The 25,583-nt window shown below is 48.9% G+C and overlaps 1 protein-coding gene and 1 long non-coding RNA gene across 3 annotated transcripts in view; one reads left to right on the forward strand and one right to left on the reverse strand.

Annotated features, from left to right (window-relative positions):
• Positions 1-25,583, forward strand: part of col8a2 (collagen, type VIII, alpha 2) — a 333,274-nt gene that overhangs the window by 284,430 nt on the left and 23,261 nt on the right. The window lies entirely within an intron of this gene.
• On the reverse strand, positions 18,084-25,293 carry LOC140415928 (uncharacterized). 2 transcript variants are annotated; one of them, XR_011944772.1, is made up of 2 exons: positions 25,125-25,293; positions 18,084-19,498 (listed from the first exon to the last, which is right to left on the reverse strand). It is a non-coding gene; the product is annotated as an uncharacterized lncRNA (long non-coding RNA). The 2 variants fall into 2 exon arrangements; XR_011944773.1 differs by having other exon boundaries at positions 25,019-25,293.

Raw genomic sequence — 25,583 nt, forward strand, 5'->3', positions numbered from 1 at the left:
TAAGCCACCTTAAATTAGTAGTCTCCTGGTATCATGTCGTGTTAGGTACACTGTTCTAACACGGGCTGCAACTGGAAGCAGCTTAGATCAGAAAGATACCTCAGACCTTGAAGTTAGTTCAATCAGGTTTACAAGTTAGCACAGTTCTCTGTGAGTTAGACTCTCTGCTAACTTAAGTGTGATTACTATTGATGTGTTGGGTGTTCTGGATCACATACAGGTCACCAACACTTGAAGTAGTGCAACACTATTTTATTAAAAGGTTAACTATTTAAACATACTTGAACTGTGGGTAAATACGATACGAGCTTTAACTAAAGACCTTTGCCTTGTCCTAACCAGTTGATGCACTCAGCACATGATGAATGTCTGTGTTGCAGGCTGTGAGCTCTGTGCTCCTAGCTAGCTGCTACTCGAATGAGCGGGAACTCTGATGCCCCCTGTCTTTATAGTGCGTGTGCTCTCACTGGTGATTGGCTGTGGTGTTGTGTATGTTGATTTGTCCCACTGTGTGTCCATCAGTGTGTGTCTGCACCATGATATACTGGTGTATATTATGACATGCCCCCTTTTATATAAAAAAATGTGCCTGCGTGACAATAAATAGTGTGTGGTGAATGTTCCTGACTACGTGTGTGCGAAATATTTACAGGACTATGTACATAAAACTAAGCTATTTACATGGGAAGGTGCCTGGTGCAGAAAAAACAGTGTGTCACACAAATAACGAGATGAACACTATATACAAACCACTTGAACGATTAAACGGAAGAACAGAACAGACCAGAGGGTCCATTAGTGCACAAAGTTCACAAATTAAGTCTCTGAGCTGGGCGACAAATTCTGGTTGACCGCCTCAAGGGTGGGTCAGGAGCCACCGGCTGAGGAGTGGGCTGGACTGCGTCAGAGTGAGGAGGATGCAAAGTAACCAGAATCTCCGCATAGTCCAGGGCAGGGCCAACAGGAGGGCGTGGCACTGGTGAAGGATCACGTAGCGAGCGCAGAACGAGACGAAGGGCACGTCGATTACGGCGCAGAATGGACCCATCCGGTAGACAAACCAGGAACGAGCGGGGAGCCACCTGCCGAAGAACCACAGCAGTTGCCGACCAGCCACCATCCGGAAGATGGATACGGACGTTGTCATCTGGAGCCAGAGCAGGGAGATCAGCTGCATGGGCGTCGTGAGCCACCTTGTGCTGTGCCCGAGACAGTTGCATCCGGTGAAGGACTGGAACGTGGTCGAGGTCTGGGACATGAATAGACGGCACCGTCGTCCTCAGGGTGCGACCCATGAGCAGCTGGGCTGGCGACAGGCCAGTGGACAGTGGGGCCGAGCGATAGGCCAGCAGGGCGAGGTAGAAGTCAGATCCTGCATCGGCAGCCTTGCAGAGGAGCCGTTTGACTATGTGGAAGCCCTTCTCCGCTTTGCCATTGGATTGGGGGTACAGGGGACTGGATGTCACATGCACAAAGTTGTACCTCCTGGGAAAGTTGGGCCATTCCTGGCTCGCGAAGCAGGGGCCATTGTCCGACATCACAGTGAGTGTGATGCCGTGACGAGCAAAGGTGTCCTTACAGGCACGGATGACTGCAGACGATGTGATGTCGTGTGACACCTCTGTCTGACTGAACCAGACCAGCTCTTAGCCATGTGGTGGAGGTGTGAGATTGCAACAACACCCTTGACTGACTCTCTAGATGTTCATCAGTGGAATGAGGCAGAATGTCAGTGCCTCTTGTCTTTTAAAGTCAGATCCCACCCCTGAGTGTGCTGCCTGCTTATTGGTCATGTCCTGTTCTCTGTGTCCATTAGCTGCTTGTCTGTATATCATTATATGTGTGTCTGCATATCATGACAGGCTTACCTTCAATTAAAGGTGGTCGTGGCTCACACAACCAGCTGGTTACTCCAGACAGATACTTCTTGGGCTGGTGCATACACACTGCAGTTTGTTCCAATCTTTTCCTTTCAATGTGAAATTAAACTTTTACTAAAGTTCTCTGATATCGCAAATTGCCCTTGTCACCCAGCACCTGTTCAGGTCTCCCTCCAGGAAGCAAGGAGCAGATCTCTACCCTGCCATTCTCCTGGCTTGCCGGGAGTGTGAGGGACCGTTTAAATGCAGCGCCCCCTTGTTAACAGTGGACAGCTGAGCCCCAGATCGGGCGAATAAGATACCTGGGGACTCCAGCTTGATGTGTTACATGTGGAGCTGGCTCTGATGGCTGCTTATCTATTGCAGGGAGGCTACTTCCATTGAGCTTGGGGGCCTCCCCCTGTAGTGGGGCCACTCCGCCATGAACACATGCCAGTGGGCCCTCTAATTCACCCGTAACTGGGGCCTTACTTATTTATATTGGCTGCCTGCCATCCTGCAGAGGGCAGTTGATCCACATTCCTGCCTTCCCCAGGGAGATGTCTTTCCTCATTGTGGGAATGCATCGGAGAGCCATTCTGATGTGATTCCTTGTTTTTTTTTCCCCAGCTCCAAGCCTCCTAGGGAAAATCTGCCCATGGTTTCTGCAACTTTGGGAATGCTCAGAAATGGAAGTGAATGGTTGTGTGTTTTAAAAAAATTATTGAGTGAACCCAAATCCCTGGAGCCAAGCAATCACCTTCTCAATGGCTGAATTTAAGGTGATTAGTCCGCCATTTAGTCTAGAGGAGACACTCTTCAATAACATGCAGCATCGTCTGTGACTCTCCACAAGTCCAATAAGGGGTTTGTACTGAGGCTCCACACTGGAGCTTGGCTGCACAAGTATCCTGATTTGCCTGAATAATCTTCCTGAGCAAGGTCTTCCAGCAGACATCCTTTGGACCAAGGAATGGGAAACACGGGAAGTCACTTGTAGCAAAACTCTGTCAAATGTCAGGCTTTGATCTATCACAGCAGGACTGTTCCTTGCTAAATAGGTTCTGTGTTGACTCAGTGGCTTCACCATTAGGTCCTAGTGTCTATAGATTTTGATACTTTTGCTTTTCACACCTCCTTATAACTGCTCTCCGTCTTCGTCTGAAAAGACTTAAGTGTCAGCCACACCGCCCCGAAGGGTAGATGTGGAGGAAGTAAAGTAGGATCAAAGGAGATATACACTTCAGGCTAAGTATAATTAGAGCTTAACACAAACTTGACCTGCAAAGTGACAAATGGAAAAAACAAAACCCGTCTCAACCAGTTACGGAAATTATTGATTTTATGAGTCTGAAAATTCAGTATTCGGCTGCCTTATGTTGGCTGCATGCTTGGTTTTCATCTTACTTCATCAGCCAAAATGCTGATAGAGTGTTTTTCTAAAAAAAAAGAAGTTATATTTTGATCAACAGTTGCAGTGTTTTACACATTCTCCATGATGTTCCACAAACTATACTGCAGAGTGCCATTAAGATGCATTGAAGGGTAACGTTGTAAAAATAAATAAAACGTGAGCACAATTATCTTGGCAATTTTTCAGAGATGAGGAAATTTCTTCCCACTTACTCCTATCGTCCAGTTATTTCTTTAATTGTTTCTGTCTAGACGGCTTTTGCACTGTACATGAAGGAATGGTCCTCTGATCCTTTGTTCTGACAGGAGATGAAACATCAATGCAGTCCGTTACAGTAAAGACTCTGAAGAGTCTGTTCCCCTGGAATCCTGTGTGTGAGTTCAAGCACCAACTCACAAGCACTGCCTAGCTCTTTGATCATGTCAAGGAGACTACTACTGTTCCAAAAGAGTACCTTTATCCCCAACATGGAACAACATGGAGTCACAGACTTTCAGCTGACTTCTTGGATCTTCTGGGCTTCTTCTGAGCTCTCTTTGATTCCCAGAAATTTTACTGATCCTGCAGTGACTGCAAAAAGGGCTTTTCCTGGTCCTTTCCCAGTTAATCTCTGCCAATCACAGCCCTGTTCTGCCTGGTGACTCTTTCTCTGCTCCTCCTCCTCCTTAACTGGGATCTCTCTTCCTGTCCCCTTCCTTTTTGAACCTCTGCTTGTCCCCTGTCTGGGACTCTCCCAACTCTGATGCTCTGCTCCCAGTACCATGATCTGTGTTTTGGCGGCATTTCTCGTCTTTTCTTTTTACAGGGGCTCATCACTGTTAGGATGATCATACCCTTTTTGAAAAAATATATATATTTATTCAAATTTTTCAACAAATTTTCAACAACCCCCCCCCCCCAACAAAAAGAAAGAAACAAGAACACAACAATCAGAAATTATACATTGGATTTCCCCCATATAACATTTAAAAACACAAATAGGGAAAACCCCCCCACCTTCACCCAAACGCCACCCCAAAGGTTCCCCCCCCCCTCCCTCGGGCTGCTGCTGCTGCTGACCTCCTCCTAACGCTTCGCGAGATAGTCTAGGAACGGTTGCCACCGCCTGAGGAACCCTTGCACAGACCCTCACAAGACAAACTTTATTCTCTCCAGCTTGATGAACCCTGCCATGTCATTGGTCCAAGCTTCCACACTAGAGGGCTTCGCATCTTTCCATAGTAGCAAAATCCTATGTCAGGCTACCAGGGACGCAAAGGCCAGGATACCGGCCTCTTTCGCCTCCTGCACTCCCGGCTCGTCCAGTACCCTAAATAATGCCAATACCCAGCTCGGCTTGACCCGGGCGTTCACCACCTTGGACATAGTCCTCGCAAAACCCCTCCAAAACCCATCCAGCGCCGGGCATGACCAGAACATATGGACGTGATTTGTCGGGCTCCCCGAGCACCTCCCACATCTGTCCTCCACCCCAAAGAACCTACTCAACCTCGCCCCTGTCATATGCGCTCTGTGAGTAACTTTGAACTGTATTAGGCTCAGCCTGGCGCAAGAGGAGGAAGAATTAACCCTACTCAGGGCATCAGCCCACAGACCCTCATCTATCTCCTCCACAAGCTCCTCCTCCCACTTGCCCTTTAACTCCTCCACCGAGGCCTCCTCCTCTTCCTTCAGCTCCTGGTAAATCGCTGAAACCTTGCCTTCTCCAACCCATTCACCCGAAATCACCCTGTCCTGAATGCCACGTGCCGGAAGCAGCGGGAATTCCCTCACCTGCTGCCTCACAAACGCCTTCACTTGCATGTACCTGAAAGCGTTTCACAGGGGTTGCCCAAACTTCTCCTCCAGCACCCCTAGGCTCGCAAACGTCCCATCAATGAACAGGTCCCCGGTTCTTCTAATCCCTGCCCGATGCCAGCTCCGAAACCCCCCATCCATCTTCCCGGGACGAACCGATGATTCTTCCGAATCGGAGACCAAACCGAGGCTCCTACCTCGCCCCTGTGTCGCCTCCACTGCCCCCAGATCTTCAGCGTCGCCGCTACCACCGGACCCGTGGTGTACCTTGTCGGCGAGAGCGGCAGCGGCGCCGTCACCAGCGCCCTCAGGCTCGTACCCACACAGGACGCCATCTCTAGCCTCCTCCACGCCGCCCCCTCTCCCTTCATTATCCACTTACGAATCATCGCCACATTGGCTGCCCAATAATAGCCACACAAATTCGTCAGTGCCAGCCCCGCCCCCCTGTCCCTGCTACGCTCCAGAAACACTCTCTTCACCCTCGGGGTCTTATTCGCCCACACAAATCCCATGATGCTCCTGCTTACCCGTTTGAAAAAGACCTTGGGGATCATAATGGGAAGGCACTAGAACACAAAGAGAAACCTCGGGAGGACCGTCATTTTGACCGACTGCACCCTACCCGCTAGTGAGAGTGGCAGCATATCCCATCTTTTAAAATCCTCCTCCATCTGCTCCACCAACCGCGTCAAATTGAGCTTGTGCAGGGCCCCCCAACTCCGAGCTACTTGGATCCCTAGGTACCGAAAGCTCCTTTCCGCCCTCTTCAGCGGTAGCTCGTCTATCCCTCTTCCCTGGTCCCTTGAATGCACCACAAAGAGCTCGCTCTTTCCTACGTTGAGTTTATACTCCGAAAAGTCCCCAAACTCCCCAAGGATTAGCATGACCTCCGCCATCCCCTCCACTGGATCCGCCACATACAACAACAGGTCGTCGGCATACAACGACACCCGGTGTTCCTCTCCCCCCCGGACCAGTCCCCTCCGTTTCCTGGACCCCCTCAGTGCCTGGCCAGTGGCTCAATTGCCAGTGCAAACAACAAGGGGGATAAGGGGCACCCCTGCCTCGTCCCCCGGTACAGCCGAAAGTACTCCGACCTCCGCTGATTCGTAGTCACACTCGCCACTGGGGCTCTATATAGCAGCCTGACCCAACTGATGAACCCCTCCCCGAACCCAAACCTCCGCAACACTTCCCAAAGATGCTCCCACTCCACCTGATCAAAGGCCTTCTCCGCATCCATAGCTGCCACTACCTCTGCTTCCCCCTCCACCGAGGGCATCATAATCACATTGAGGAGCCTCCGCACATTTGTATTTAGCTGCCTACCCTTCACAAATCCCGTCTGGTCCTCATGAATCACCCCCGGGACACAGTCCTCAATTCTCGTAGCCAGCACCTTCGCCAGCAACTTAGCGTCAACATTGAGGAGCGAGATCGGTCTATACGACCCACATTGCAATGGATCCTTGTCCCGCTTCAAGATCAAAGAAATCAGCACCCTGGACATTGTCGGGGGCAAGGTCCCCCCTTCCCTCGCCTTATTAAAAGTCCTCACTAGCAACAAGCCCAGCAGGTCCACATATTTCTGTATAATTCAACCGGGAACCCATCCGGCCCCGGGGCCTTCCCCGCCTGCATGCTCCCCAATCCTTTAACGAGCTCCTCCAGCCCAATTGGCGCCCCCAGACCAGCCACCTCCTCCTCCTCCACCCTCGGGAACCTCAGCTGATTGAGGAATCGTCGCATCTCCTCCTCTCCCGCTGGGGGCTCAGACCTGTACAGATCCTCATAGAAGTCCCTAAATACCTCGTTTATTCTCACTGCACTCCGCACCGTATTCCCTCCGCTATCCTTAACTCCACCTATCTCCCTCGCTGCCTCCCTCTTACGAAGCTGATGTGCCAGCATCCGACTCGCCTTCTCCCCACACTCATACATCGCCCCCTGCGCTTTCCTCCACTGTGCCTCTGCTTTCCCTGTGGTCAACAGGTCGAATTCCGTCTGGAGATTCCGTCGCTCCCTAAGTAGCCCCTCCTCGGGGGCCCCTGCATACCTCCTGTCTACCCTTAAAATCCCCCCCACCAACCTCTCTCTCTCCCTCCCCACCCTAATGGAGATTAGCTCTCCCCTGACCACTGCCTTCAACGCCTCCCAGACGATCCCCAACTGCACCTCCCCATTGTCGTTGGCCTCCAAATATCTTTCAATACACCCCCGCACCCGCCCGCACACCCCCTCATCCACCAACAGTCCCACATCAAGGCGCCACAACGGGCGCTGGTCCCTCTCCTCCCCCAACACCAGCTCCACCCAATGCGGGGCGTGGTCCGAGATGGCTATAGCCGAATATTCTGTTCCCTCCACTTTCGGGATTAGCACCCTACTCAAAATGAAAAAAATCTATCCGGGAGTAGGCTCTATGGACGTGGGAAAAGAAGGAAAATTCCCTGGCCAGCGGCCTGGCAAACCTCCATGGATCCACTCCCCCCATCTGGTCCATTAACCCCCTGAGCACCTTGGCCGCAGCCGGCCTCTTACCCGTCCTGGACCTAGCACTGTCCAGTGCTGGGTCCAGCACCGTGTTGAAGTCCCCCCCCATTATCAAGCTTCCTACCTCCAGATCCGGAATCCAACCCCGCATGCGTTTCATAAATCTGCAATCATCCCAATTCGGGGCATATACGTTTACCAGTACCACCCGCACCCCCTGCAACCTACCACTCACCATCACATATCGACCTCCATTATCCACTACAATATTCAGTGCTTCGAACGACACCCGCTTCCCCACCAGTATTGCAACCCCTCTGTTCTTCACATCCAGCCCTAAATGAAAGACCTGCCCTACCCATCCCTTTCTCAGCCTAACCTGATCTGCCACCTTCAGATGTGTCTCCTGGAGCATAACCACGTCTGCCTTCAGTCCCTTTAAGTGCGCGAACACCCGGGCCCTCATGACCGGCCCGTTCAGGCCCCTCACATTCCAAATTATCAGCCGGATCGGGGGGCTACTCGGCCCCCCAACCCCTCCCCTGCCGACTAGCCATCTCCTTTTCTAGGCCAGCCACGTGCCCGCACCTCCCGCACCCTCCAGTCCCCCAGGCAGCGGACCCCCGCCCCAACTACCTCTCCTACTTCCAGCTCCCCTTTGGCCAATGCAGCAGCAACCCAGTTCCCCCCCCCCCCCACCCCACCTCCCCCCCCCCCCCCCCCCGCCCCCGCCCCGCTAGATCCTCATCTAGCCATTTTGCTCCCCCCATGACACTCCCGTAAGTCAGCTGACTCCTGCTGACCCCGGCCTCTCCCGCCATTCCATCGACCCCCCAGTGTGAGGATCCCCCCATGCCTTGGCAGTCAGTGTGCGCTCCTCTCCAGCACCGCCCTTCCCCCCCGGCCCCGCCTCCACCCTTCCCTAAGACCATAAGACATAGGAGCGGAAGTAAGGCCATTAGGCCCATCGAGTCCACTCCACCATTCAATCATGGCTGATTTCAACTCCATTTACCCGCTCTCTCTACATTGCCCTTAATTCCTCAAGAAACCAAGCATTTATCAACTTTTGTCTTGAAGACCCTCAACGACCCGGCCTCCACCGCCCTCTGTGGGCAATGAATTCCACAGACCCACCACTCTCTGGCTGAAGAAATTTCTCCTCATCTCTGTTCTAAAGTGACTCCCTTTTATTCTAAGGCTGTGCTCCCGGGCCAGGTCTCCCCTGCTAATGGAAACAACTTCCCTACATCCACCCTATCTAAGCCATTCATTATCTTGTAAGCTGACAAGACTCTCTCCAAAAATATCCAGTTAATTCTCTCCAGAAGGCTACTGTGAGGACTGATTCTCTCTCCTGCACATCCATGGGTGCTGTTCTCGAGGCTTAACGACCAACCACAAGCTAAAAGAAAAGTTTTTTTTAAAATTTAGAGTATCCAATTATTTTTTTCCAATTAAGGGGCAATTTAGCGTGGCTAATCCACCTAACTTGCACATAAGACCATAAGACCATAGACATAGGAGCGGAAGTAAGGCCATTCGGCCCATTGAGTCCACTCCACCATTCAATCATGGCTGATTTCAACTCCATTTACCCGCTCTCTCTCCATAGCCCTTAATTCCTTGAGAAATCAAGAATTTATCAACTTCGGTCTTAAAGACACTCAACGTCCCGGCCTCCACCGCCCTCTGTGGCAATGAATTCCACAGACCCACCACTCTCTGGCTGAAGAAATTTCTCCTCATCTCTGTTCTAAAGTGACTCCCTTTTATTCTAAGGCTGTGCTCCCGGGCCAGGTCTCCCCTGCTAATGGAAACAACTTCCCTACATCCACCCTATCTAAGCCATTCATTATCTTGTAATTTTCTATTAGATCGCCCCTCAACCTCCTAAACTCCAATGAATATAATCCCAGGATCCTCAGACGTTTATCGTATGTAGGCCTACCATTCCTGGGATCATCCGTGTGAATCTTCGCTGGACCCGCTCCAGTGCCAGAATGTCCTTCCTGAGGTGTGGGCCCAAAATTGCTCACAGTATTCTAAATGGGGCCTAACTAATGCTTTATAAAGCTTCAGAAGTACATCCCTGCTTTTATATTCCAAGCCTCTTGAGATGAATGACAACATTGCATTTTCTTTCTTCATTACGGACTCAACCTGCAAGTTTACTTTTAGAGAATCCTGGACCAGGACTCCCAAGTCCCTTTGCACTTCAGCATTATGAATTTTGTCACCGTTTAGAAAATAGTCCATGCCTCTGTTCTTTTTTCCAAAGTGCAAGACCTCGCACTTGCCCATGTTGAATTTCATCAGCCATTTCTTGGACCACTCTCCTAAACTGTCTAAATCTTTCTGCAGCCTCCCCACCTCCTCAATACTACCTGCCCCTCCACCTATCTTTGTATCATCGGCAAACTTAGCCAGAATGCCCCCAGTCCCGTCATCTAGATCGTTAATATATAAAGAGAACAGCTGTGGCCCCAACACTGAACCCTGCGGGACACAACTCATCACCGGTTACCATTCCGAAAAAGAACCTTTTATCCCAACTCTCTGCCTTCTGCCTGACAGCCAATCATCAATCCATGTTCGTACCTTGCCTTGAGTACCATGGGCCCTTATTTTACTCAGCAGTCTCCCGTGAGGCACCTTATCAAAGGCCTTTTGGAAGTCAAGACAGATAACATCCATTGGCTCTCCTTGTCTAACCTATTTGTTATCTCTTCAAAGAACTCTAACAGGTTTGTCAGGCACGACCTCCCCTTACTAAATCCATGCTGACTTGCCCTATAATTTTCCATCTTTTTTCTTGTTCCCTTCTTGAACAGGAGGGTTACAACAACGATTTTCCAATCCTCTGGGACTTTCCCTGACTCCAGTGACTTTTGAAAGATCATAACTAACGCCTCCACTATTTCTTCAGCTATCTCCTTTAGAACTCTAGGATGTAGCCCATCTGGGCCCAGAGATTTATCAATTTTTAGACCTCTTAGTTTCTCTAGCACTTTCTCCTTTGTGATGGCTACCATATTCAACTCTGCCCCCTGACTCTCCTGAATTGTTGGGATATTACTCATGTCTTCTACTGTGAAGACTGACGCAAAGTACTTATTTAGTTCCTCAGCTATTTCCTTGTCTCCCATCACTAGATTACCAGCATCATTTTGGAGCGGCCCAATGTGTACTTTTGCCTCCCGTTTGTTTTTCATGTATTTTACTATTATTCCTAATGTTTCTGGCTAGCCTACCTTCATATTTGATCCTCTCCTTCCTTATTTCTCTCTTTGTTATCCTCTGTTTGTTTTTGTAGCCTTCCCAGTCTTCTGACTTCCCACTACTCTTTGCCACATTATAGGCTTTCTCTTTTGCTTTGATGCACTCCCTGACTTCCTTTGTCAGCCATGGCTGCCTAACACCCCCTCTGATAACCTTTCTTTTCTTTGGGATGAACCTCTGTACTGTGTCCTCAATTACTCCCAGAAACTCCTGCCATTGCTGTTCTACTGTCTTTCCCACTAGGCTCTGCTCCCAGTCAATTTTTGTCAGTTCCTCCCTCATGCCCCTGTAGTTACCTTTATTTAACTGTAACACCTTTACATCTGATTCTACCTTCTTTCTTTCAAATTGCAGACTGAATTCTACCACCTTATGATCACTGCCTCCTAAGTGTTCCCTTACTTTAAGATTTTTAATCAAGTCTGGCTCATTACATAACACTAAGTCCAGCATGGCCTGTTCCCTCGTGGGCTCCATCACAAGCTGTTCCAAAAAGCCCTCCTGTAAACATTCAATGAATTCCCTTTCTTTGGGTCCCCTGGCAACATTATATTTACCCAGTCCACCTGCAGATTGAAGTCCCCCATGATCATTGTGACCTTGCCTTTCTGACATGCCCTTTCCATTGCGTGGGTCCTGACCACTGTTGGGAGACCTGTACATAACTCCCATTATGTTTTTTTTGCCTTTGTGGTTCCTCAACTCTACCCACACAGACTCCACATCATCTGACCCTATGTCGTTTAGTGCTATTGATTTAATTTCATTCCTAAGTAACAAGGCAACCCCGCCCCCTCTGCCCACCTCTCTGTCTTTTCGATAGGTTGTGAATCCCTGGATGTTTAAATGCCAGTCCTGAACCCCCTGCAACCACGTCTCTGTGATGCCTACCACATCATACCTGCCAGTCACAATCTGGTCCACAAGCTCATCTACCTTGTTCCGTACACTGCGTGTATTTAAATATAGCACCTTTAATTCTCTAATGACCGTCCCATTTTGTTTTCTTAAGTGTGGTGGACCTTGGTTTACTGAGCCTTTCCATACACTGTCATATTTTGTGAGATGGGACTATCGTAACCTCTCCCGAGTGTCATGATATTCAAACACACACATCATGATAGACACACCAACAGACAAATCAGAACACACAACACCACAACCAATGACAGAAAGATATAAAAGCACAGACACGACCCCCGGTGGTCAGTATTAGCTGCAGAGGAGAACCAGGACACATCTGTTGCCAAACACACTTAGGGAGACAGCACGTGCAGAGTATCCAGAACGAACTGTATTATAAGAGTTATAATAAAATAGAGTTGGACCACATACAACTGTGTTGGCTCATCTGTGCACCAGAGCACCCAACACCACATGGTACAGGAGTGGATCGATACCTGCCGGCATACCTCCGTGTACACAGACAACCAGCAGTGCCCAGGCATGATGTACGAGCTCCCGGTTCCGCAGCCGCTCCAGTGCCACGGCGACCTCCGCGAAAACTGGCGGCGATTCCGGCAAATGTTCGAATTGTTCCTGGTGGCAGCTGAACTCCAAGACCTGGATGATAGGGAAAAAATTGAATTTCTCCTCACCATCGCCGGTGCAAGGGCAAGAGAAATATTCAGAAGGTTCAGGTTCTTCAGGAGGCAGCAAAGGTACGATTACCAGGCAGTCCTGGACAAATTCTCCAAGTACTGTGAAGAAAACGCAATCCAATCGGCACATAAAGGTAAGAAAAGCTGCAGTACTCACCTCGTGGCTGGGATCCCGGAGCCCGAATTCCCAGAGGCCGAAATCCCGGGCCTGAGAGAAGGCTGGGTCGAGGTCGGCGGCCATCTTGCTAAAGGTATCACGCTAGCACAGTTGCGCGAGCAGTGCGCAGAACCGGAAGTTTCGTTTGCGCATGCGCGAGATGCTGCGCATGCGAAGTCAAGAAAACGGCCATCGGTAAAGGAACAGCGATCTGAGCTTGCGCAGTCGCTTCCTACGTGCTACATACCGAGCGTCAGGATGTCAGAGGCCCCAGACTGCACCAATTTAAAAGGGAAACGTCCCAAATCCAATTTAAAAGGGAAACGTCCCAAATCAAAAAAACAAAAATCTGTTAAAGCTGTAAAACAACCTTCCCTCACCTGGAATGACAGCACAGTGCCGCAAATTGAACCAGGAGATGAATTTGACCTCCGAAGAACCCTCCGACAAGCAGTTACCTACGCACAAGCCGATGATTCCGACCTTGAATACTTCGATGACGATCTTTACAGTGTTTCCGGACCTCGCGAGCCCAATGATAGCTCCGTGGTCCTATATGACTATGACTCGGACGAACCTTTCGTGTTGCACATTGGCGGCCCCCACATTGAATCCGACGCAGGTGCGGATTCATTTTTCGGATTTGAGGATCTTCAATCCAGCAGATATGACGTTCCAACTTATCAGTACCGGATGATGCTGCAGCCTGACATTAACAGACAGGGAGCGGTGCAAGCACACGGAGAGTGCCCTGCTGCCACACAGAGCGTGGTCCACGTCCCGCTCAACGTTCCCGACTCTATGAAAGAAGACGTGCAAGACTCCAGAGTGCAGTCCTCGCATGAACCAGAAGTGACTCCAGTGTCACAAGCTTCCACAGCAAGCTCGTGGGCAGACTCCACAATTGCAGAAATGCAAGACTCCAGAGCGCAGTCCTTGCACGAACAAGAAGTGACTCCAGTGTCACAAGCCTCCACAGAGAGCTCGTGGACAGCCTCCACGATAGAAGCAACGCAAGACTCCAGAGCGCAGTCCTTGCACGAACAAGAAGTGACTCCAGTGTCACAAGCCTCCACAGAGAGCTCGTGGATGGACTCCACGATGGAAGGAACGCAAGACTCCAGAGCGCAGTCCTTGCAGGAACAAGACCATGAGGGTCTAGCAACCTCTCCTGACCAACCAGCGGCAGACGATGCAAGTCTGCCATGCTCACGTGAACAGCAAGAAGGCTATAACAGCCTACCATGCTCCACTACACAGCAGCATGAACATGACGGTCTCTCATGCTACAATGAAGGGCACAGCGCTGAAGACTGTTCAAGCCCAACTGAAGACAAGCCAAAGGAATCGCCTCGTCCAAGCCCGAAGAAAAAAGGTTTATGCGCTGACCTTCAGGATCATTATAGCCGAACAGAGATTAATAATGCTGCACGGCCACAGAAGGATGCTGAGGATTTGCTAACGAAATTAATTGAATGTTTAACTTGCAAGGAGCAGACTGAGAATTGCCAGTGTTTTAGTACGGATCAAAAAAATGGACAAGACATTGATCCTCAGGTAATGGAAATAACACAACCTGAATCATATCTACAGCAGGGACAAATGTCTCCCTTCAACACAACACCGCAAAATCCCAACTTCGGAGACCAGCAGTTAGTCAGTAATGACTCTTCAAACCTTGAGGGGAACATTAATTGCATTGAACCTATACACGCTCCACTGATTATTGAGCAGAACATTGGAGCAAGAATCCTGAGGACACCGACATCGAGTAGCCAGATAACGAATTTAAAACCCACAGCAGTTTCAAGTGAACCAAGTGTGCTTTCCACTAATGGTGAAGATGCAGATAAGGTCGACCCGATTATCCATTGTACCACACTAACCCCAGTGATTAAGCAGTTATGTATGGGGAGTATAATGTGGGCAATTGAGAACAGTAAAAGAGAGACTGTGACCATGCCAGTCCCAGCAAAATCAGACCCAGAGACCATGAAGGCATGTACATTAGACAAAGATACATATGAGGCACCTGAGAAGAAAAGTGAAACGGAATGTTCTTTGGAAAATAGTACAATGTCGATAGAAACATTGGATCCTATATTCGAGACCATACCTATGGGAGAATTTGGGGGTAATAAAGAAGGTTCTGCAATGTCTGGGGGAAGATTTAAAATTCCAAAGAAGAAAAGCCCAAATTAAGGACAACGGCAAGACAATGACAGTCCACCGACATGGTGTGCACCACCAGATGAAAACTCTGACAATTTACCCAACCCTAGTGAACAGCAAGCTGCTAATGAGGATCTATCCACGGGATGTGAGACGAGTGACGACAGCATCCCACTTCCCATGCAAAAGGTGCAAGGTGACGGACCTCGCCTAGTGCGTACCGAGGCACTCGGCGATCACGGTGGGACCACTGACGACTGCGGTGGCGGCGCACCGCTTCCACCCTCGATGGCTCGACCCTCTCCACTGGTTGGTGCATTCCTGCATGTTCCGACTCCAGAAGTGCAGCTTCAGGGAATCTCGGCTGCCTCCAGTGAACCTGTTGGGACTCCGGACGGGGGGCATCGACGGAAGGCAGACCGGACTCCAGATGGGGAGCAGCCAAGCGCCGACTCTGATTCGCGCACGCCAGACCTTGCTCCGGACGGGCGGTGTCGCGGCCTCGGTGATGGCACGCTCAGGGTGACGGCGGATGCCACGGCGACAGGGAATGGATCGCGTGGCAGTCCCACTGGGTCGGCAGTGGCAACCAGCACCGGCGGTCCAAGATGGACACACCAATTCGCGCCATCGCCAGACGTTGATGCGAGCAACAATTCTCTCTCCAAGGCGACATGCTTCGACGTTTCTCTGCGGAGTCGCCCTTCCAGCACAGCAGGTGGCCGGAACCAGCGTACACGGTCTCGGCCAACTTCCACATCTGGCACAGTCATCGCCTTGCATGATATTAGTGATGGTGCTACTTGGATGGCGACGACCCATCGGCTACAAGATGCCGTCCACCACAAACATAAAAAGAAAAAGACTCCACCTTGTTCCTGGCATGCAGGGCGGATGGATTGGTGCGTAGGCGCAATCAGCGAGCTTTGCGCCGCCTTCCACGCTCGCAACTGAACCGTACGCACACGCCGGATCCTCCACTGGTTCCCAAGGATGACTTCGTGGAGATGCCACGGATCATGCCCCTTCCATCGCCACCAGAACCAAACCACAGCCAAGGCACCACTAACAAAGATGTTGAATGTTATATTTGCACGAATGAAAAAACCAAGCACTGCACGAAGTACAACAAATGGTAAAGTAGAGACTTCGGCAACAGCATCACCTCCAACAGTCCAAGGTGAACCAGTGTGACCCCAAATCTCCACAGCTGAACCGGCTTGAGGACCAGCCCATTCTTGAGGCGGTCACCCATTAGACTGGACTTATAACGCTGTTCATACGTTCAAAAAGTCAAACACTTCTGTATTATAACCTGTTGTTGTTTATTGTTCCAGATATCGTCTGACCAGACCAATGTTCAAGTTTTTTTTTTCTCTCGCATCCAAGTTTTGTTATGGTACAACCTTGTTAGTGTGACGCACCCGACATCGCCCCATGTTAATAGTTACGTCATAAACACACGCTGTACACAACACACACACACACTCTTAGATGCACTCACGACACAATTATATTTATAACCACGTAGGCACATATCTTTGTAAAAAGGGGGGATGTCATGATATTCAAACACACACATCATGATAGACACACCAACAGACAAATCAGAACACACAACACCACAACCAATGACAGAAAGATATAAAAGCACAGACACGACCCCCGGTGGTCAGTATTAGCTGCAGAGGAGAACCAGGACACATCTGTTGCCAAACACACTTAGGGAGACAGCACGTGCAGAGTATCCAGAACGAACTGTATTATAAGAGTTATAATAAAATAGAGTTGTACCACATACAACTGTGTTGGCTCATCTGTGCACCAGAGCACCCAACACCACACCGAGTTCTGTCTTTATGTGCTTTTTTGTATTCCTAAGCAGCTACGCTTCCCACTGATTACTTCACCTCTTGGTTCCCTGACTTTCCCTTCCCCCCCAATCACTAGTTTAAAGTCCTATTGCGGGAAAAAGCCAGTGCTTTCCTGAGCCGGCCCTGCCCCCTCTGGCACAGCTCCTTTTTGCGGCCTTACCCCAACTCCCCATCCCCAGGCCTCCACCCCCCCTCTTCCTCCGTGGGGCCCCGCCCCTCCAACACCGACGCCCACACTCTCCCACAGCCCCCACATCAAATCCATTCACCCATCCCCACCCAGCACTCAAACAAAAAGAACATTCCTCAAACGCAGTAAACACAGTAAACATCCCCCCACGACAAACCCTCAATTTGAGTCCAACTTTTCAGTTTGTATAAAGTTCCATGCCTCATCAGGCATTTCAAAATAGTAGTGCCGATCTTGGAACGTGACCCACAATCGCGCTGGCTGCAGCATCCCGAACTTCACCCCCTTCCGATGGAGCACTGCCTTAGCCCGGTTGAAACCAGCCCTCTTCTTAGCTTCTCCAGTCCTGGTAAATTCGGATCTCCGTGTTCTCCCACCTGCTGCTCCGCTCTTTTTTGGCCCATCTCAGGACACACACTCTGTCCATAAAGCGGTGGAACCTCACTGTCGTCTTTTAAAATCTTTCCTACTTCAAGACTGTGAAGAAAACAACTTTACAACTCTGTTTCGAAATAAATAACTTTGTCTTTATTGACCAAAGTCTGCATGCAGATGGCTACAGGTTAGAGAGAGAGAGAGCTGTTAAGGTAAACCTGCTCATTCTTTCTCAAGCTCACAAAGACATGGAGAAAACGTTCAATATTTATACACAAGCTGTATCATTTTACAAAAACAGACCTTGTTCAAAAATGTCAATACAGTCATAACTTCTGATCAAACATGTTGTCATGGAAAGACCCTGACTCGGCTTATTTGCAGTAGTTTGTCTTTAGAGGATTTAAGATGTGGTCCTATTTTGTTTTTACCTCTGCCCTCATGATGCCTTGACGCAGATGGACCAAGGTCATGAGGAAGTTGTGTTATTAGGACATTCCTAGATCGTGGCTTTGTTATCAGGTTTTAATAAGGTCAGGCACTATCTTCCCTCTTCTGGCCTTGTATGATACAATTATGTGGATTCTTAGCTTTGTCTAGTTTGTCAGGGTCTGATCTTGGCCCTTAGCTGACACAGCTGTCTCACACTTGGTTACATAAGTTGGCTATTTTTCCCATCATGCTATTGCTGAGTTTGTACACTTTCACATTCCCTCCTGTTGTCCCATCAGGACAACCACTCAATTTGTTCAAATAGGGATATTCAGGAGACGGGTGTAAATACATTGACACAAGCATCCAAGCAATCCTATTGCTAATAGTAATAACAGTAATAATATGAAGGCCTTAAAGATCCAATCGAACAATCCGTGTCCCAGCCAACCTAACCAACCTGGTGGGTTATAATCGTGAAATTCTTGGCCAATTTCTTGAAGTTGATCCGCCTGTCTTCTTATATGGTCAGCTAGGTTGGTAATATTTTCAGAGGCATCTGGGATATAAGTACAGCATTCCTGACCTATAATGGCACACGTTCCTCCCTGCGAGGCTAACAGATAATCCAGAGCCATTCGATTTTGTAATGCCACAGTCCGGACAGCCACCAGCTCAGCTGAGACCTCGGCGAGTGCCCGTCCGGCTGCCCTGGATTCTGCTGCTGTTATGTTCGACAGTTGTTCCAATGCCGAGGCCATAAGGATCAGTTCGTTTGCTGCCTTGCCTGTTCCGTATTGTGGAAAGGCGATCATAAAGAACTCCTCGGTTTTACTTATGGTCCTCCTGATTCGTGAGGAGTGTTGTTTAAGGGAGCGTAGGTGGTGCATGCAAGGTACGACATATCCTAGATAACAGGACCCTGTCCAATTTCTGGGAAGCCAGGAGTATGCTTTAGTGCCACATATGAAATAGGTCCCGTTATAGGCCGTAAAATTCTCAGCCATTGTCATCCAGGGTACCTGGGAATTCTGCGTCCATGAGCTATTTGATGTTTTATTCCACACCCTGGACCAATCAAGAACAAACATACCCTTGTTGGAGATGTTTGGTATCGGTCCCTGCCATTCAGTTGTAAGATTACACCTACTCTGCCCCATTGATGGTCCTTCTCCTGATTTACTAAAACATAGGGATCCTTGCGCAGTGCTCGATGGGATGGTAAGGGCAGGGGGATTCGAAACATGGGGATATCCAGGTTGATACCAGGCTAAAAATCTAGTCATCCCATAGCCAGCCGATTTCCAAATTTTCATATCTCCACCGAACCCCTGTGTTCGGTTTTGACGCAGTATCCACTCAACTGCTTCTGCTAAGTGGAATGGGAGTGATTGGAGAGGTAGCCCCTCCTTGGAATGGATGGGGATACGGGTACAAACCCAACAGTTACTTACATTCAATCTGTCAGCATAAATATATGACATATATAGAAAGCTATTAGCACACAGCTCTTTATCAGTTTGTTAGCCTACTGTCGAATGGCCATTAAGACCAATTAGTCCAAATAGTCCAAATGTGATAATGAAGATCCTCATTCTGCGTCCTCGTTGGGGCTGAAACCAATCTTCTTACAATCCGATAGGTGTACCCAACTCGAACGTCCTTCGAGTTTAACGGCAGTCGGTGTAGTCAGCAATACTTGAAAAGGGCCGCTCCAGCGTTGCCCTAACTTCTCTCTGTCCCAATTCTTTATCAGCACGTAGTCTCCTGGTTTGACTACTGGATATCGAGGGATCTTTGTTCCGGCTGTTGCTGGGAGATGGGCCTGTTTTACCTGCGAGTGGAGAAACTTCAAAGAAAATGTTAATTGCTTCAAATAACTCAGCATTTTATCTCCCATAACGTGGAGGTCTATTCCCTCTAGGGGTTCTTCATGGGCATCCCAGGGAGTCCTCATTGGCCGACCGTAGACTATCTCTGCAGCTGACAGTCCGGACCGCGAATGTGGAGTAACCCTCATGTGAAACAGTGCCAAAGGCAATACCTTTAGCCAATTTAATCCAGTTTCTTCGGTCAATTTAGATAATTTTTCTTTTAAAGTCCCATTTGCTCTCTCTACAATTCCTGCTGCCTGTGGATGATACGCGCAGTGCAGTTGTTGTTTAATTTTGAGTGCTTCGCATAATTCAGAATTGATTCGAGCCACAAAATGTGTCCCATTGTCTGAGCTCATCATTCGGGGAATCCCAAATCGGGGAATAATTTCTGTCAATAGTAATTTTACCACCGTATGTGCAGTACAGTTCGTGGTGGGGAAGGCTTCAATCCATTTACTAAATACATCAATGATCACTAAACAATATTTATAGCATTGTACTTTAGGTAATTCAATAAAATCAAGCTGTATGCAGGCAAAAGGACCATCTGGCAAGGGGGTTGTTCCGGGAGGGCATTTAATGCCTTTACCCTTATTATTTTTCATGCAAATAAGACATCGATCCAGCCGCATTTGTGCTGCTGTATTCAGATCTGGGTGCCACCAAGTTTTCAGGAGTAGCTGTACCATTCCCTCCTTGCCAAGATGTGTACAAGAATGCAAATAATCAATAAGTATCGGCAATAATGAATCTGGAACACAAACTTGACCTACTGGGGTAAGCCAGAGGTTTTGTGTCAACGAGTGCGAACACCCCATTGACTTCCATAGTGTGCGCTCAGAATCAGAGGCGTCCCTCTGTAACCTTTGAATTTCAGCTAACTCTGGCATGCCCTTTTTTGCTAGAATAGGTAGATGATTTAAAGCCTGTGTACCCCCTGCGGGAACAATCATAGGGGCTAATGCAGACGCTGCCTTAGCGGCTGAATCAGCACGGGCATTTCCTAATTGCACAGGAGTGTCCCCGGAAGTGTGCGCAGCACATTTAATGATAGCCAATTGACGAGGAAGTTGAATAGCAACGAGGAGATTTTTAACCCAAAGAGCATTTAGAATGGGAGAGCCTGCAGAGGTAAGGAATCCACGTTGCTGCCAGAGGCGGCCAAAATCGTGGGTGACACCAAAAGCGTACCTAGAGTCTGTGTACACATTCACACTTTGGTCTTTGGCCAGAACACAAGCTCTAGTAAGGGCGAATAGCTCAGCTTTCTGTGCCGAGACTGAAATCTGGAAAGCAGCTGCTTCCAGAATGTCAGTGTCTGTAACAATGGCATACCCCGATTGCGGGACACCCATTTGGGAAATAGAAGAACTGCCATCAACATAAAAAGTGAGATCAGGATTATCAAGAGGGTGGTCAGTTAAATCGGGACGAGGTGCGGTAAGGAAGTGATTCCTAAGCAAACAATCATGTGGTGGATCAACAAGTACATCAGGGGGATGTTCGAGGAATGCTGCGGGATTTAAAGTGGAACAGTAATGGAAAGACAGATATGGGTTCTGTAATAGTGACACCTCAAATCGGCTCAAGCGGGCCTGTGTCAGATGCTGGGTCTGCTGAGATGTAAGGAGAGCCACAACAGAGTGTGAGGTATACACATGCACGGGCTGATGAAGGGTTAGATTAGAGGCTGCCTGAGCCAACACATGTACAGCAGTGAGAATTTGAGTGCAGGGGGGCAAACCACAAGCTACTGGATCCAATTTAGTAGAATAATAGGCAACCGGACGGCGTTGGTCACCATGTTCCTGTGTCAAGACACCCGTGGCACATAGGTCAAGGACATTAACATACAACTGGAAGGGCCTGTCATAAAGAGGTCGTCCTAGAGCCGGGGCGGAAGCCAGCGCGTTCTTAAGAGTAACAAAAGATTGCTGTGCTAAATCGGGTAGTTCAAACTTAAGGGGTGAATTCTGGGAGGAATAAGGAGTAAGCTCCTTGGTATGAGCAGTAACATTCGGAATCAATTGTCTGCAAAAGTTCACTAAACCTAAAAAGGCTCTCATCTGCTTCGGCGAGGTAGGAAGTGCGGTTTGCAAAATGGGAGTAATACGATCCTGCGTAAGGGAACGTTCAGTAGCGCTTATCAGAACGCCCAGAAATTTAACCTGCCTCTGTCCTTTGTGTACTTTATTAGGCGGTATTACATATCCCCAGGAATGGAGATGGGTGAGCAGATAAATGGAGTCGCGTTCGTTAGAAGCAAAGTCAGGGCTAGCAAGGAGTAAGTCATCGACATACTGTATAATAGTAGATCCCCCCCGGGGTGTCAAAGTAGCTAATTGGGAGTGCAGTGCCTGTGAGAAGAGTGTCGGTGAATGAATGAAACCTTGCGGTAGCCTAGTCCAAGTGTACTGGTGCCCTTTGAATGTGAAGGCAAACAAATACTGGGATTCAGCGGCAAGGGGTATCGCAAAAAAGGCGTGTTGTAAGTCCACAAGGGTAAAGACAGCTGCCTCAGGCGGGATATTACTGAGGATTGAAGCCGGGTTAGGGACCAGGGGATGCAAGGGTTCAACGATTTGATTGATACGGCGGAGGTCCTGGACCAAACGCCATTCAGACGGCCACCCAACCTTAGGAACCGGAAGAATAGGAGTGTTACAGGGCGATTGGCACGGAACCAAAATTCCCTGTTGAAGGAAGGACTGTATCATGCTGGAGATTCCTTCCTCAGCGTCAGGGAGAATAGGGTACTGAGAAATGGAGGGCAGGGGCACACCGGACTTAACCTTAATGGGAACTGGAGGCACATTAGTAAGACCAACTTCGTGTTTGGATGCAGCCCATAAGTCTGCAGGAATCTCTGGGGATGGGGAACGGTTGGTCCGATGGTGGTTCAATGTACCATCAACACAAAAGGGCTGTGAAAAATACTGTAACGTGCCTTCAGGGAAGGTCTGTCGTCCAGTATAAAAAGGATCACATTTTCCTTGGAGGGTAGCAACCAGAAAGCCCAGTGACCTGGCACTGTAGCCTGCATTGACAGTGAGGGTAACGTGAGGTGCCACTAGTCCAGACTGTTTCCAGAATACGAGGGGCACTTCAACAAGAAATGCAGAGCCCTCTTTTCCCTCAGCATGAGCGATGAAAGTAACCGCCACTGTGGACCCGAGGGAGTCCCGGTAGATGGTCTCCAAATCGGGCGAGCACCCCGTGTGGTCATAGCAAAGGGTCACGTGTGGATGAGGAACATGCAAGGGAGGTGAAAAATTGGAGGGATCAAAATCAACGGACCACCATTGGGGAGTGAAAAAAAGGGGTAAATTTCGAGGCTGGACTTGTGGATCTGTGGAGATCGTGACGCCGTCGTCAAGGCAAACAATCTCAACTTGTAAGGGACATAACAGATCACGGCCAGCAAGATTAACACCGAGGGTACGCGTGACAGTGAAGGGAATACAACATTGACGGTCATTAAATTGAACCAGAAGGGGTTTCGTGAGTTGGTATGTAGCCCTCTCACCCATAAAACCAGAAAGTTCCACATATTCGTCTGAGAGAGGAAAACAATATTGTTTAACTCACGTCAAATTCAAAGTACAAGCAGTTGCCCCTGTATCAATGAGGAAGGGGACGGGAATACCCTCGATGTGAATTGTAGCTGTGGGTTCCTCAGAGTGGTCGCCAGAGAGAACCGGGAAATTGGAGCGGGCCAGTCAATAGGGGTGGGAGTCAGTGAAGGGAGCATACCGCTGTGGAGGGGGTGCCCTGTCTCTGCGTGATGCAAGGCAATCCCTAGCGTAGTGACCTGTCTGTCTGCAATTAAAGCAAGTGACACTGTCTCGGGTTGGAGGACAAGGCCGGGGAGGGCCTTGGTGACGTTCATAAGGTGGGGGGTTCCTGCGAGGGGGTCGCTGGACAAACTCCGACTTTATTTTGGGTGTAGGAGGGTCCCTTCCGAAAGCTTCTCTGTCACGGCCATTGCTCCAGTAATAAGAGCTAGCACGTCGCATGTGGGATTTGGAGCTATCAGACCAATCCATATTATTAGTTTTAATACTGGTTGCTATGCGGTCAGGCACGACCTGCATAAGCAGCGCATTGAACTGGGGAGATTTCAAGCCCGCATTAAAAGTCTCATCACCGGAATAAAGAGTGTAAATTCCACAAAAGCGGTCAAAAAATTCAGGACCCTCCTCCTTAGGAGTGGGTGTACAATCAAGAATTTTGGAGATATCTACAGGTTTACGGAGAGCACGCTTAAGTGCTGGGAACATTAAAGCGAGTTGAGCCTCATCTGATGGATTGTTGGTTTGAAATGCATCCCATGTGGTTCCATGATCCCCTAATTCTCGTTTCCATTTCTCACCTAAATCTGGGGGAAGGGATGAAAAAATAAGGGAATACTGATCCCTAGGGGTAGCACCATACACAGTCGCAGTTCTCCTCAGATATTCAGTAAAGCCCTCTGGGTCCGTTTTATGTGACGGACAGTGAGCCATGATCAAACAGAGCTCCTGAGGTTTAAAAGCCTGCCATGTCTCAATAAACTGGTCGTCGTCATCAGTCGCTCGAGGGTTAACGAGACGTCGGATTGGAAAATTTGCAGGGGGAGGCGGTGGTGGAAAAGGCTCCTCTACCGGCGCTGTACTGATAGTTAATTCTTGGAAAGCCTGATTAACAGAGGTAACGGGCTGATCGAGGAAGGTGGTTGGTGCTTTTGAGCGAGTGCGTGTTGCAATGGGAGTAATAGGAGCAGGGAGATTATCGGCAGCAAGATTGTTACAAGGGGGAGGGTGAGAACGGGGCTGCCGCACCGTGGAGCTGGGAAGAGGTGGCCATGGGGGCATCGTGGGATTTAATTCCTCCTCCTCCTCCTCTGTATCAATCAAATAGGGAAACAACGGCATGCCAGAGGTAGTGGGAGGATCCTCCTGATTTTTAATCTGATGGGATATTCTGACCTGCTTAACACCCGATGCAGTATTATCGGGACATTAACAAGGACAGTTTGTGTCGTCTGTCTGATTCTTTTTGCCATTTGGTAATTAATTTCTTCCATTTGGCTCCGGCATTCCGAGACCAAATGGCTGTCTCTGCCGCGGTGCAGTTTTCTAAATTCCAAGTACCTCCTAGTGGCCAAATTTCAGATCCGAATTTCTTATTTAAAGCTGAAGACAAGAGGCATAAATTGCGTTCCTTATCAGGGAACATGGTGCACATAAAAAGCAAGGGAGAATTGTCCTCCGTTTTGTCCAGGCTCTGGCCCATGACTTTTAAGGAGTGGAAAAAAAATTAAAAGAGAGAGAGGAGGAAAAAAATGGGGAAAAACTACCTTGTAAATTTAAAAGTCAAAAATCCAAATCTGGTCCCTGACCTAGCCAAGCCTGTGTATCCCTGTCCTGGGGAAAAAAAAAACAAGAGCAGGTGGTCCCTGACCTTAGGCTTTGAACGACAACCGGGTCCCAGACCCTAAGAACATTACTCACAGTCAAATTTAGATTCGAACACCGTCACCTGTCAGCGTTATCCGTCAGGGACGAGGGGTCACAGCACCGATCCGAGAGAGAGAGAGAGACCAAGGTTAAAGCTTACCTTGTTGCGCCGTCCATCTCCGCTCTCCGGGTTCGTGCTCGATCACTTGTTCGGTCCCCCATGGAAGCCATTCAGGGTATTGGTGAGGGCTCGCAGCGCCACTGTCGTCTTTTAAAATCTTTCCTACTTCAAGACTGTGAAGAAAACAACTTTACAACTCTGTTTCGAAATAAATAACTTTGTCTTTATTGACCAAAGTCTGCATGCAGATGGCTACAGGTTAGAGAGAGAGAGAGCTGTTAAGGTAAACCTGCTCATTCTTTCTCAAGCTCACAAAGACATGGAGAAAACGTTCAATATTTATACACAAGCTGTATCATTTTACAAAAACAGACCTTGTTCAAAAATGTCAATACAGTCATAACTTCTGATCAAACATGTTGTCATGGAAAGACCCTGACTCGGCTTATTTGCAGTAGTCTGTCTTTAGAGGATTTAAGACGTGGTCCTATTTTGTTT

The sequence above is a fragment of the Scyliorhinus torazame genome, chromosome 1 (genome assembly GCF_047496885.1).
Source record: "Scyliorhinus torazame isolate Kashiwa2021f chromosome 1, sScyTor2.1, whole genome shotgun sequence".
NCBI lineage: Eukaryota > Metazoa > Chordata > Chondrichthyes > Carcharhiniformes > Scyliorhinidae > Scyliorhinus > Scyliorhinus torazame.